At 39.6% G+C, this 14,629-nt stretch overlaps 1 protein-coding gene across 4 annotated transcripts in view; it reads right to left on the bottom strand.

The window, feature by feature from the left end:
• LHFPL2 (LHFPL tetraspan subfamily member 2) overlaps positions 1–2,323 on the bottom strand; it is a 121,005-nt gene extending 118,682 nt beyond the window's left edge. For all 4 annotated transcript variants that reach the window (XM_042028873.1, XM_042028874.1, XM_042028875.1 and 1 more), the window contains exon 1: positions 2,186–2,323. The gene's annotated coding sequence lies outside the window, so the exon portion shown is untranslated. The remainder of the gene's footprint in view (positions 1–2,185) is intronic.
• Between the last annotated feature and the right edge of the window lie 12,306 nt (positions 2,324–14,629).

Here is a 14,629-nt window from a genome sequence, read left to right as displayed (position 1 = left end):
CACCCTATGCAAAATAAAATACTGGGTTTCTTGCCTGGTTGCCAACTCTACAGTCACCTGCAGCTCAGTCAGGTTCTGCTGATGCAATAACATGTAGCAGTTAATAAGTCATTGTCCTTCTGTATTACAGAACACCACAAGCAATTTTCACAGCTACAAGCTAGAACACGAAAAAGGATCATGGCAATTATTGGCTTCCTTTCAGTCTCTGCCAGCAGGACTTCTGATCCTAAGTTTGCAGCCCAGCACAATCAAGAGTGTCTTGGAAGATGTGGAAGAAATATGTTTTGATTAAATAAGTAACAAAACTAACTGTAACATTCTTACACAGCAATGGTACATCCATTCCCAGAGATTCATAGTCATAAAAGAAAATGACACACTACTACTACTTGCCTGATGTGCGGGTATATCATCACGCAAACATTTCCCAGAATGCTTAATAAAAACAGATGATTAACCAAAAAAAAAGATAAAGTGGGCAATTTCCTACATACTGATTAAACCCACTCCATGACTCAGAGGGAGAAATCCTGTGAAGAAAACAGCAATGTGATTAAAGCTGGAGTGGCTGCAACAGGCATATGCATTGAAAAACTGAGCAATGGTCCCATGAAACTGTGTCTGAGATAAAAACCTCTCATTAACAACTGCCTTAACAGTCTGCCTACACCCTGACCTAACAATGCATGAACATGGATAAAATACTCAAGAAAGTCCTAGGGCTTAATTTGGATTATATTTTTGTAGTATGTTTTATTCAGAAAAATAAAGTGGAATGTCACTGACATTTCCTAATTAGCAACTCTTTGTGCACAGCATAAATTTAGGCCTCTATGACTTACCAAAAGTACCATAAGGTTTCTGTGACCAAAGCAAACCCATGAAAACAACAGGGTCACTTACAGGTATGAGCTTGAACAGCCAGAACCCACTGCAGGACTGGGACCAAGCAGACATCTTCTTTAAGGGATCGGTAATGGTGCCCAAGAATGTTTCCCTAAGAAAGCCCAATCTTGTAATTAACATATATAATATTTTCTTCTGGATTAGGTCAGCTGGAGCTTTGTAACTGTGCTCACTTATCCTTATTAATACATCTCTCATTAGGATGCACACATTCGTAGTGTCTCGTCTGCTTAGTTCTGGCTTGGTGTAAACTTACAATGATGGTGCAATGCTGCTGCTCTGCCACCAGGTACTGGGAGTGTGTGCACTTGTCTGGACACAGCACTGCCAGCCCATGCTGTTTTACTTGATGTTTCTCCAGTGCGCCCACAACTTCTGAATTACGGGATCCAATCTCTCTGGTGTGTTACTGAGTGCCTTTGGAGTGACACCTAAACTACCAAAAAACGTGCACCGGTAACCCGTATCACCTACTTCCTTCCCTTCCCTGAAGGGTCCTAAAAACCAAAATACCCTCACAGACACACGGACACACACATCCCTCCCTCAAAAACTGGTCCCAGAAACACGACGGGTATGAAGAACTCGTCAGAGATGTGAAGGCACCTAGGTGAGTTTTGAAACCTCGCTCCCCGAGGCAGCTCGTGGAGAGTCGAGAAGCCCCCGCCCTCCCATCCCCCCGAGGAGAGTCTGCAGATGCCCCGGCCGGGGGCAGCCTGGCTCCCGCTACCCCCGCTGCCCGTCCCGCACGAAGATGACCGGAGCCCCCCGACGGGCGGTGCCCGCACCGGCTCCGCCCGGCTCCTTACGGCGCGGAGGGAGCGCGGCCGGCCCGCCGCCCTGCGGTGCCGGACGTGTGCGCGGAGCGCGGCCAGGGCGCCGCGGACCCCCGCCCGCTGCCCGGGGAGAGCCGCGTCCTGCCGGGAGCGGCTGCTCGTCAGGACGGGAGGGCGGGAGCGCGGCAGGAGGGAGCGAGGGAAGGAGGCAGCCCGGCGGGCGCGGGCAAGGCGCCCGGGTGCCCTCCCGCTCCGCCGCTGCCCCGGCGGTTGCCGGGCGGTTCTCGCCGGCGCCACAGCCCCGTCCCTGCCGCCACCTCCGCGCCGTGCCGCGTCCCGCCGCGGCTGTTCCCCGGCCTGTCCCTGAGGCTACAGCCCTGGCCCGGGGGGAGCAGCAGCCCGGCCGCCGCTCGGGCAATGAATGGAAGCGCAGCCAGCGGTCCCCGTCCTCCCTCCCGTCCTCCCAACCCTGCACAACTTCAGCGGGGCCTCCGCTTCACCTCTGCCGGGCACAGGAGGCTCCTCCGCGCTGGCGCTCCGCTCTAGCCGCCGCCTCCGGCCCACGCCCCGCCGGGCTCGTCCTCCTCCGCTCTCGCCGCGACCATGCACCACCGATGGAGGAGGAATGGGATTCCGGCGAGGGCCGACCCGGCCGCCCCCAGCCGGAGGGAGGGAGCCGCGGCAAGGGGCGGGGAGGGACGGGACGCGGGCGCCCTGCCCTGCCCAGGACCGGCCCCCTCACACGGACGTCCCCCGCTCCCACACCGTCGGCCGCGGGGAGCGCCTGGAGCGCGGCCGGGCGGCAGCCGGGCCAGGACAGGGAGGCACCGCGGCCATGGGCGGGCTGGTGTGCCCTGGTCACTGTCACAGCTGGGGACAGAGTCTCTGGAAATAGCCCAAATAACCAGTGCCCCGCCATCCTGGCGTTCGAATAACCAAGGGTTCTCCATCAGCCCCGTCCGACAGACAGGCTCAGAACGGACTGAGCTGCACGACTGGCAGTGCCAGGCCCGGTATAGCCTATCGTACCTCGCATCACAGTCTGCCTCACCAGACCTAGCCATAGTGGATGCACTGAATGGAAAGCAGGAATGGTAAACAGCAACTCCTGTCTCCAAAAACTCCTCTTGGTGTAGACCTTCGGAAATACTATTTACATAGCAACAAAATGTCTAAAAAAGCCTACAATGCTTCTGTTTTCGAACTTTTCCCCCTCAGAACAAATATTTTCCCACCGATCTCCCTTCAAAATTATATTTAATACTCTTCCAGTTTCAAAGCAACATTCTGATGACCCAGGCTTTTCCAGAACTTTGCAGTTTTTAAAGTATCTTGAGATGTCTAATGTCAAGCACATACATGTTTACAAGCAGTGACACTCATTTAAAGCATCTGCAGGGAAAATTAAGGTTTAGGCTTGGACATGTCTCTGCATGCCTCTGCTATCCCCCACTGTTGCACCCTTGTGTAATATGCTGATCGTTTTAAGTGGATGACAGGTGTCTAACTTCATACAGCTCATCTCAGTCGGCTTCACTTGCTAGATTGGAACTGCCTGTTGGAATAGACAAAACCAGTTGCTAAGTTAGTCAATAAGATAAATCATTCTGAGTATCTCAGAGACATAAATGAAGTGCTACACCAGTGCAAAACCTGATTTGCTGCAGCTAATGCTGTCCTCTTGGGAAAAAGTAAGGAGCTCTTTTGTCACTGCTATCAGAATGATATCTTTCACAAACACTGCATTTACTCGAAGCTATGGCTTTGGACTGATTTATCCTTCTACTGTCATGATACAGAGGAATCAGTGCAGGCTGATCCTGCTGACTGCTTGGGACTCCAAAGTCTTCAACTGTGCAAGAGCACAGCCCATCTGACTGGACCCAGTTGCTGGTTCTGTGCTTTTATAATTTGTGTCTGCTGCTCAGAAAACCAAAAGTCAGTAAATGTTTTCCCAAGTACATAGGTTGAGGAAGAAAAAACAAATACAAAACTCCAAGAATTATGTTCCTATGGCAGAAACATTAAAAATATATGGAACTCTCTACACTTACTGAAAACAGAGCATATGCTTTCATGTCTGATTATTGTCCAAACTTGTATCCTTACATTACTTTTCCTCTTTCTGGACAAGTCACCAAATGAAACATTCTAAAAAAAGTTTTATTAGAGACATTTTTGAATGTTCCCATTAGAGAGTCTGAAAATTCATTTTCTACAAAATAAGGGTGTCTTTGTAAAGCTGAACTCTCTGTGACCTCTGAGAGCAGCTACTTTAACATACAATAGGAGACAACTCAATAGGTCTGTGCAAAAATAAACATCTCTTTAAAGAATATTTTAACCCTAGAGACTTCACACAAATAGCACACTGACAACATTATTCGATAACACAAAATTAATGTAGTAGTCATATTGGTTTTCAAAAAGCTATGAGGCCTCTTGCATTCCAGTTTTGGAGTGCACTTTGAGCTAATACCCACAATACATGGGTCTGATACTTTAGGATAGTTTTTTTCTCTGAAATAGATACATGGTCCATGCCATTTCAAAAAGATAGAACCATGATACTACATCAATAATGTGAAAAAATGTATAAAGTCTGCATTGCAAATATGCATGTAGCAAACATCAGTTTTCTCACTATTAACTCTTAAAAAGATGTATCTATTAACTTTTAAAAAGACAAAGTGAAATGTTAATTGATTTAATAAGGTGTACCGGGAGTGAAAGAAAATAATTATTAAAGCATTCCTATTTTCATCTATGAAGTCAGCTTTTAAACATAGATACCCACATGTGTCCAAACCACAAGTAAGTCTCACAGCAATTAACAGATTGGATATAAAGATTGATCTTGTGATGGTTGCTGCAGTAGGGGATCCAGTGGCAGCAGCAGCCTTTTCTTCCTCCACCATTAATTGTTGAAAAATTGTTTGCTATTTAAAAATACACAGTAGGAACAATTACACAATGCTGCTAGCTGCAGTTAGTGGTAATGTGCAGGCTTAGCCACTGGATAAAGTAATTACTAATGGGAATGATGATATCTGATAATAAGCAAATGATAAACCATGGAACACTATGATAAATTTTTAAGAAACTTGTTACAGACTCACAGTATTGCATGTCACACAAGAGGCAACCATGCCTTAGAACATTTTGATTTGGGCTAACAGATAGTCTCACCCCATTGCAGCCTGTCTGGTCCACAGCACATAGTGTTACAGATACTTTTTACCATACTACCCTGGATGCAGAAACTTGTGGGGCAAGCTCAGTGCATCAGGTTGTGGGGCTGAAAAAGTCTGCAACTTCAACAGCCACAAGCAGGCAGTTTTCAGAAGGACATAGGAAGCAGCATGCTGAAATCCCCTGATGCGGTCTGAAGGCCAAGGATTGCAACCCAGATAGATCTAAGCATATCATATGATTTTCTTAATTTGAACACTTCTTTATTTGGAATTGGTGTGAGGAACTTGGTGTTTCCTTCTATCAAAGCAGGGGGGTTTTAATGCTGACTAATTACTATCTTGGCTTGATGTACAGCTCTAAACATTTTTATTTTGCTTATCTTAAGCCCAACTGCACAAACAAATAACTCATCATCAGAATTTAGCACATATGCATTACCCAAACAGGAAACAGAGACGTCAAACAAGCACACTTTGGATTAAGTAATATATGAGATGAAAAAGATGATACAATGTTTTTTCCTCTTGCTCATAGAGCTTTCCAAGTATTAACTTCACAGGCAATAATTTGTTTAGACAGTTTCCCTCCCTAAATATTGGTTTACTTATAACCCCAGATAGTAACATCTGACCTCATTTTGACTGATCGATTTAAATTCTCTACGGACTGTTAGAATGAAGGATTATTTTACCCTGAAATTTCCTGAAGTTCACCTGAACAAATACAGCCTTGGATGTGGCCCAGAAAACATTCTCTGAAGGTTGTAAGAATAGAATATAGAAAGGGCAGACAAAACAGGATAGCAGAAAGTACAACCAAAGAGACTATGACATCCAAATAGCAAATAACATACAGGTTGGAAAGAAGAACAGACACTATTTGGCTCAAAATGAAGTTCTCACTTAGCCTGTGAACAGTCACTGGAAACTATTAAAAATATTGGAGAAGATACAAAAATTTCTATATAGAGCCTACAAAAAGCTAAAAATGAACAAAGTGAATATCATGTGTGCATACTGCAATTAGAAGCAGTTGGACTAAATGGCAAGTCAATCTCAACTTTTAAAGCTTCAGACATATTCATACTACATTTGTTCCCTCATTGCATTTAATTATCTTTTGCTTTTTTGTTGTTGGTATTTAGGTTTTATTTTTTAAGTGGCTGCTGTTCCAAAATCTTCTCACTGTGGAGGAATGGAATAAATTTTAATATTCTATTCAAATGAATGATTTGACTACAGAAACACACAGGGAAGAATTTTTTTTGGAGCAAAATAATGTTAAAGAAAATGATACATTCGGAACTTGTCCCAAGAACTCCAATGAAAATGGAAAAAGAGGAGTTAAAGAGGCAGAAGATGGTAGGAAATATATAAAAGGGAGGACTTAGCTCTGGAAAAGTGAGAGGAAATTGAGTTGGGACATGGGTGTTATTTTATTGTGGGTTTTTTGTTCTTCTACCCCAAAGAAAAGTAAGATGTAAAACATCAGCTGAAATAAATCTTCAACAGAATGCATCTTTCTCAAGTAACACTTGGTTTTGTTTGCAGCTTCAGAAATTTCAGTTTCTGTAAGCACTTAGTTATGACATCTAATTTTTCAGTAGTTCATTGCTCTAGTGTCAACCAGTATATGGTGTTACAGAGAAGAATTTGATCTCTCTACTGTATAGCTGGTGACAGTAGGGACAATAAAAAAGAAGACATTTGAAGAATGGGGAAACCCATCTGTTCATACCGGACACTTCAGGAGCAAACGAAAAATGAGAAGAGGCTGTGGTTAAGCTAAAAAGATCATTCAAAATTAGCACCTCATGTTGGTAGATAATAAAAAAAGCGGCAAGAGCATCCACAGTGGGTAACAGCAATACTATATTGAATTGATAGATTTCAGAGGAAAGGAATTTTATAGCTCAGGCCAAAAATAAAGTTCATGTGAGAACTGTAGCCATAGATAAAGAAAAATTACTATCTCGAAGTTATTACGTACAAAATCAATGTACAGTATCTAGACTTACCTGAATGTAATGGTCTAGGGAAAGGTCAGTGCTGAGTAGCAGAAAACACAGAGATGTCTGCAGAGAGAAAGGAAATGGGAAGAAGGTTTGGAAGGAAAGACTGGGAGCTGTTTTTAACCACACTGAATTTGAACTGGTTACTTAATTTCAATGTGTCCAGAGACACATCTTGAGACTTCATCTCTACAGGAGAAAGAAGTCAAGGGTGACTCAGGAAAGCTAGTTTAATGATCTATTTAGATATGAAGAGTAAGTGAAAGGGACAAAGGACAGGGCTGCTTGAGTTTCCGTGGGAAAGCGATGAAGAAAACACTCTTCCAGACATACAGACCAATGCAAGGCAGCAGCAGGCATTCATCAAAATAAAAACAAATTGAAAAAATAAGGTCAGTTAAAACAGTGTCTCAGAGTCTGAGACCTTTAAAAAGAAAGCAACATGAGAAGGGACAAAGGCCTGTGGTGAGTGTCAAGAGATATCTGTTGACCCCGCCTGAGTATTCTGAGGTCTCACATTCCAGCTCTGAACCAAGCTTGGTGTTTTGGGGACACTAATTGTTAAACCAATTTGGGACTCTGCCAGTATGGTACAATAGAAGAATCTACCACTGTATTTTAAGAAGGCTGTAATTGAATGCAGACACTCAGGCTCACTGAAGGGATTCAGATTTATCACTGTGTCTAATCTGTATTTTTGAAACACATATTATTGTAACTAATATGTATGTACAACTATGTAAAAAAAAGCTGTCTAGCCAAATAAATGCTGCCTGACACAACAGCAGTAACAGCTGTTTTATCTCCTTTCCCATAATTTGGCTCTTTAGGACAGAGAATATTTTAAAGTGCACTTTGATGCAGTAATTAATGGGAATTTAAATTAACAGTATCCTTTCTACTGAACAAACCAAGACATCCATTAGGTATAAATAATTAAAGAGGCTGGGGTTTACATATAATATTCACCTATTGAAATTTCTCACATTAATAACCAGCTTGCTAATCTAATGTCCTCAGGAGAAAACATATGCATTGAAATGACTGTGCAGGCTACTATGCATAAAATATTTGAAATTACTCTATCAATTCATGTATCCAGTTGAAAAAAAGCAACTCTGATACCTTCTTCAACTGCTAGCTTATTTATCCACAAATGAGGCATTTTCTAGGACTTTTTCCAAAATATCCTACAGTTCCACTGGCTGCCTTACAAATTGTAAAAGGAAATAGCCTAGTGATATTTCTAGGAATTATATATCTCAAAAATGCTTAATGTTTTATTCATCAGTGTTAACATCATTAGAGATAAATCTTAAAGATTATAACATTGCCAAGTTTTTCAAAGCAATTTAAAACTTGAAGAAATTACTTAAGAATTGGGAAGATTCACCCAAACTATGCAAAGAAATTCAGTGAAACAGTGTTGTTACTCCATATTCCTAGTTCTATAATAACTACTTGAAACTTTTTTCAAAATTAAAATGGGCATCCCAAGCAATCCTGACTTAGGAATAATTCAGCCATGATTACACTAAAGTTTCCTAGGCACCACATCATGTCAGTGGAGAAGCAGAGCAGCACAAATCAGAGCAGTTATAAACACCTACTACTCCTGCTGGCAGCTTGTGCTGGTTTTGAGCTTATTTCCACACATTCCCCACATTCAAGGATAGGAAGTGGATTCCTAACATATTTTATGCTTATCTGGATGCTCAGGATTGTACACACTGACCATGGATCAGTGATCTGCCAGGATTCAAAAGAAGGAACAAATAACGATGCAGATTGTTTTTCGTTGGGCTCCCCTTTGTTTTGGTGTGGTTTGGTTTGGTTTTTGTTGGATTCCTGTTTGCTTTGTTTATCCTGTAGACAATCACATTGCTACACCTAGCACTCTGATAAAACTGTCCTTACAGAAGTTATAGTTATGCCTTCCAGCTCAGGAGTTTGAATTAGTAGTCTATCCTCATCATCTTCTCAGCCATCTGTCATACAGTATTGTAGGGTATTTTGGAAATCCTTTCCCTGTCTTGTCTCACGTAGCTCTAGTTTCACTGTTTTCCTTTCCTGCTCTTACCGCAAATATAGAAACTCTTCCCACTTCTAATATGGATATTATGAAATGGTCACATCTGTCTCCAAAGTAGGTTAAATGAGCTTTCTATTTCCAGTGTAAAAGAAGGATGGTATCCTGCTGGTAAACCATACTGTCTTGAATCACACTTTCAAACTTGATTGTTGTTTCTCCCTCAGAAGCCTTTACTTTCTGTTTTGAGGCTTATTGATTATAAAGCCAAATTGGACAGCATGCAGTCTAGCACTATATATCTTGGTTTATCCAGAACTCTGAAAATAAACTAAAAACAAAAACAAAATACAAAAAGAGTTGTTCTGTGTTTAAATTTAAGCTTCCTGAGAAGTAACTCTTTTCCCATCTGCTTGGACCTTGCTACAAGTTATTCCAATACACTCAAAATTAAGATAACCCCTAAACTTTGGAGGACATATTGTACAGCAACATCTCTATTAGGAGAATGTATTTAATTTTTTCAGAAGATAGTTAGCACATAATATATAATTTAAAAAACCACCAAACCTTGAGATAGTTTTAGCTATAGAATACATGAAATACCCATCAAATATGAATTTTAAATTATAATGTCACAAGTCAGACATACTCTCTGAAAAAAAGCCTCTAACAGCATTAACACATCCTGTGGGGCTACATCATGTTCATGTTTATGGCCTCACAAAAGCACTAATCTGACATGTGTCAGATTAAAGAGATTCAGATGTCCTAAGCAGCCTGGAGGCGCACAACTGCACATCTCTTCCAAAGAACAAAAGATATGCATGGACATACTGACAATAATTTGGGGATGCTGTTTTAATGTGGAGTATCACATACAGTCTACATAACCTGGGGAAACCTGGATCTTGCTAAAAGAAAAGATTTGTAAATTGGAAAAATACTTTTTAAGGTTGAAGCATGTATTTTTCATATGGCCTATATACTGACTGACACCAGTAGGCTTTTCTTTGTCCATCACTAATCACAATTACGAACTAACAATTACAATGTAGCAATTTCCTTGTAACTGGGCAAATTACAGAATGTTATGATGTTAACTTCCTCAGGAAAAGGCCATGTGTTCTGAATTTAAGCAGAAAAAAAAGAATGTAAAATGCACAAAGAGGTTTAACCACAATTCTTAAAAAACTCCAACAGTTTTGAAATCAGATTTCATTGTTCATTGCAGCATACAACACTAAACTTAAGTGAGCCTTAATATTAGATGCTTTCAAAGAATATACACTGAATAAGCCCTGAAGAGTGAGCCACTACTGGCTTAAAACCAGAAAACAAACTTGCTAATTGTACCCTACTTAGCAGAAAACATATAACCTCAGAACCTGTTCAGAGCTCAAAAAGGAATCTATTAAGAAACACCAAATCTGTGTAAGTACACTCACAGTTGTTCCAGTACCTGAAGCTCTTAATGTCAAAGTAATTACATTCTTTTTTGGAGAAGACTGTAATACCAAACAAATGCGATAAACCCTTTCTCTTTACATAACACACAGAAATGTCTTCAGAAAGATCGTAGTGCTGCATGAAGCTTCTTTGAAAGTATTGTGCCTTTTCATTATAAAATGGCATTTCTGTAAAGTAATACTCTGTATTTCAGCTTAATAATAGCTTGTATGTATTATTAAGATACAAAAACTTCCTCTAGCATTTTCGCTTTAAATTCCATGTAATTGAGCTTACAAGGTTTTATCAGTAAAGACTTATGTTGACCAGAATGCTGGCTAAAACAAGCTCTAAATTTAATGACAGAAAAAAACCCCACTGAAGGAGCTTGATAATTAGGACTTACGGTATTTCCCTGTAGGAAGAATTGTCTTTCTTCAATTATTCACTGAAATCTGAATCAATGACTTTGTTTGATATGGTATCCCTATATCAACTTCACAAGAACGTGAAAATCAGCCCCAATGTAAATAGACAAGCCTTATTTAGGAGCTTTTGCTGGTCTAGAGATTGAGGATTCTGGACAACAGGATGCTAAATTTCTTTAGGGATCCAGCCCTATGCTAAAATACATATTTCTCACAAGTCTTAGCTTTCCCTTTAATTAAAGACTGGCATTTTTATAATACTTCCTTTCACCTTACTGCTCATTTACCCTTTAGGTGCATATCTGCATATATTAGCATGAGAGATTTGCTGGGATCTTTAACTCAGGATTCTATTGATCCCATCATAAAAACTCAGAATTTGAATCCCTGTCTTTAAATGGTTTGATGGCTCTCATGGAAAATGATCTTTCTTTCTCACAGCCCTTACAGTTATCTACATTGCAAATACTTCACCATCTCCCTATAAAGTATGTAATTTCTCTTCTATGCCATTGGTTTGTGTGTGTTCAGTGATAACCCTGTCTTCTGATAAGTCAATTACCTTGTCTCTCTGCAAAATAAATAATCTTACTCCCTGCCAATGGTCAGTTCTGACTACAGCATAAAACTTGTTTCCACAACATCTATCCTTGTTAAAGACAGATGCCTTGGATCACACACTTAAAAGCACAACAACAGCCTTTTATTTCTCAGACATTCTCTCACACACTAAGTTACAGTTCATCTTTAACAATGTTGTGTGTAAGTAGGAAACTTTGAATTGCATTTTTATGTTTTTCATCTCTGAAACAATTAAATTAGCTGTTTAAGAAGTGATGAATGATCTATATTATAACACAAAATAATTAGTTGGAGATAACATTAATGAAACACTACTGTGATTAGTCCAAGGAATACATGCTTTCCTTATTTGAACAGATAAGATGGAATCAAAACAATAGCTTGGAAACAAACTATTTGCATTTAGATGCAAATGATACTGATATTGCAAGGACATTGCAATGATTGTAAATAATAAGGAAAAATAAATAAGAACTGAGAATTATAATACCACAACTGATTAAAAGTAAACATTGTTAATGATGATAGTTATAGGGCTACTTAAGAGGAAAGAGAAAGGAAGAAGCTAATTGTGGAGAAAAATAAGGCACATATTGACCAAGAGTATTGCATAGTTATTACTGCATGCTTTTCCTGCACTACCAAAATATCTGCAAAGAGGTGTAGTGAATAAAGAAATTCCAACTTCCAAAGCCAAAATAAAAGAAATTGCTATTTCAGTGTATAAGATCTTACTTAGCTATTACCTACACATTAGAACTTGGTATGATAGCCAAATTCAATAATTATACATTACATCAACACTAGCTCACAAAATAATACTGTGGTGGCCACCATGCAGAAATAAGGCTGGGTAACTATCCCACAGAAACCTTTAAAACATGGGGTTTTGGTAGGTGAGTACATTTTAATTAAATCACAAATTTCAACTAGTACTACTTCTCTTCACATTTTTTTTTCTAGCCTTTTCTTATGTGGTAGTCAAGGGACGGTTACACAAGAAACTGGTGGGTACATTTGCAAAGTCACTGAATAACAAGTAACCACAAGTCATATCTCAACATCAAAACTAATTCAGTTGATGATCTTCCCTGGGAGTCCCATTTGGTTATGAATTGTTGCAGCAATTGGAGCACTTGGAGAAAATCCTAAAGAGGAAAATTGTTAAGTATATTTAGTAAACTAAGAATTACACCTCTTTGTTTCGAAGGAGTGATGCACCATGTTCTGTTGGGGAATTCACAGCATGTCCAGGACACAGTACACAGTCATTTCTAGTGCTGCAGGAAGAAAGGAAAGGTGCAAGGTCATTAAGAAATAGTCCCATTAAGCACTTTCTGACCAAGTTCTGACACTGAAAATTAGGATTGAAGTCACTGTTAATATGCAGAATATATACTCTGGCCTTGAAACAGCAAACAAAAAACCCCAGCCTTGTATGGCAAACTGCTCATGTTTTCCCAGTGATGTAACAGCAGCAAAATTAATAAAACCTGAAGTTAAGGATATATGCAGAGCTTTTATGTGTGTCCTCTACTTACTGTGTGTATGCCAGTCTTCTAGATTCACTTTTTTGGAACAGTCACTATTTCTAACAAGATTCTTGTGGGTTTGGCTATCTGATTTCAATCAACACATCTGACTCAGAGCCAAATCATAGTATTTCTTAAAGTGATTGTAGGCCAAGTGGTCTTCAGGAAGCCCAGAGTACATGCAGTTAAAACAAATAAGGAGCACCTTTTTATCTCTCATCTGTCACATTAATTAAAGAATGATAGTGGCCCTGAACCTCCATTAGTGCTATTCTAAACATAATAAGTGAATCACTCTCTCTTTAGAAAACAACCAAAGAGGAAACACTATTTTATTCTTCATAGTCTGGTCATAAAAAGTAAAATCCAGTGAATAAATATTTTGCAAGTCTATTAGATCATTTAAATGACAAGTATTTTACTTTTTCTCATGTAAATACAGAGAAAGAAGAAATGCGGAGTAACTCACATGAATAAAATCAAGTGGTTCTTTTCCCTATATTTGGGGAAACCATATTTATTACCAGAGAAGTGGATGGTCTGTACCGGAATTTGGACAAGTGATAACCATGGCTTGAAGCACAGATCCAAAAACTGAATAAATACAAGGAGGTTACATATTTAGGCGTGTGTGAATCCTCTGCAATGTCCTTCGCCCCAAAAATTAGTTTTCAGTGGAATTATTCTGCATTTAGAACCTGCTAAAGAAAAACAAACATATTAAAGTGTTCAACTAGAATAACTTCTAAATAACTGAATATGTAAATCCAAGGCTTGGGGTAACATGGTTGCACAGCAAGTTGAAGTATATTCAGTATCTTTATATCGTTTTATTTTTCTCATAATTTTCAAACTAATAAACTTTAATTTTAACAATAACATTAAAATTCAATGTCACTGATTATGATTCACCATGCTAGTAATTTTATGTTGACTATGTAATTAGGATTTCCTGTTCTCTTTTCCCCTGATTACAGTCTTTCTTTGTTTAAATACAGCAGGCATTTATGTCTCTAACATCTTCCAGAGCTGCACTAAAAAACTCCATACCAGAGACAGCAAAGAATGCATAAATGAATGACCTTTACACTCGTAAGTCAATGGGGAAAGTTGGTATCACCCTCAACAACAGCACATTCTGTCAACTCATCTGAAGTTGCCAATATCATCACATTTACGATAGAGATGCAATTATGGCTGCAAGATTCCCACAGTCCTGCCAGATTCCTCAAGGGTATTAGCACTTGTCTGATTGCAGTACACAACAAAGACATTGTTAAAATATCAGTGCATCAATCAGGAGGAATTTGGAGACTTTGAAGTTTAAAAAAATAAAACAACAGTGTGGGAAAAAGAAGCAGCTACAACAGTTAGGTGCAGTTATGTTTGTCAGGTTTAGTTAAATGATACACTCTCTGACGAGTTTTATTCTTGATTTGTCAGAAACAGATTTAGAAATAACTTTTCTTTTAAAAAGAAATTAATTAATATCAACATTTATTTGAAAGTACTTCAGCTTTATGTGATGTCTTCCCACAAGGAAGAAACTAGCAAAATATAACGGAACATTAATCACCATTAACCATGAGTCTCAGGCTTCTAATTAAGGGAGTGCAGAGCCTGAGACTGCACTTCCTTAACAGTGTTGCTAGTGTTCCTTCCTCCCAGCAGCTAATTTCAAGAGGGTGTGCAGAAATTCTGAGGTGTTGGATCTATGA

The sequence above is a fragment of the Corvus kubaryi genome, unplaced genomic scaffold (assembly GCF_017639235.1).
Source record: "Corvus kubaryi isolate FWS band 111438036 unplaced genomic scaffold, C.kubaryi_AGA036_p1.0 37308, whole genome shotgun sequence".
Taxonomy (NCBI): domain Eukaryota; kingdom Metazoa; phylum Chordata; class Aves; order Passeriformes; family Corvidae; genus Corvus; species Corvus kubaryi.
Note: the sequence above shows the minus strand (reverse complement) of the source record. Positions and strands in the feature narration are given on the sequence as shown.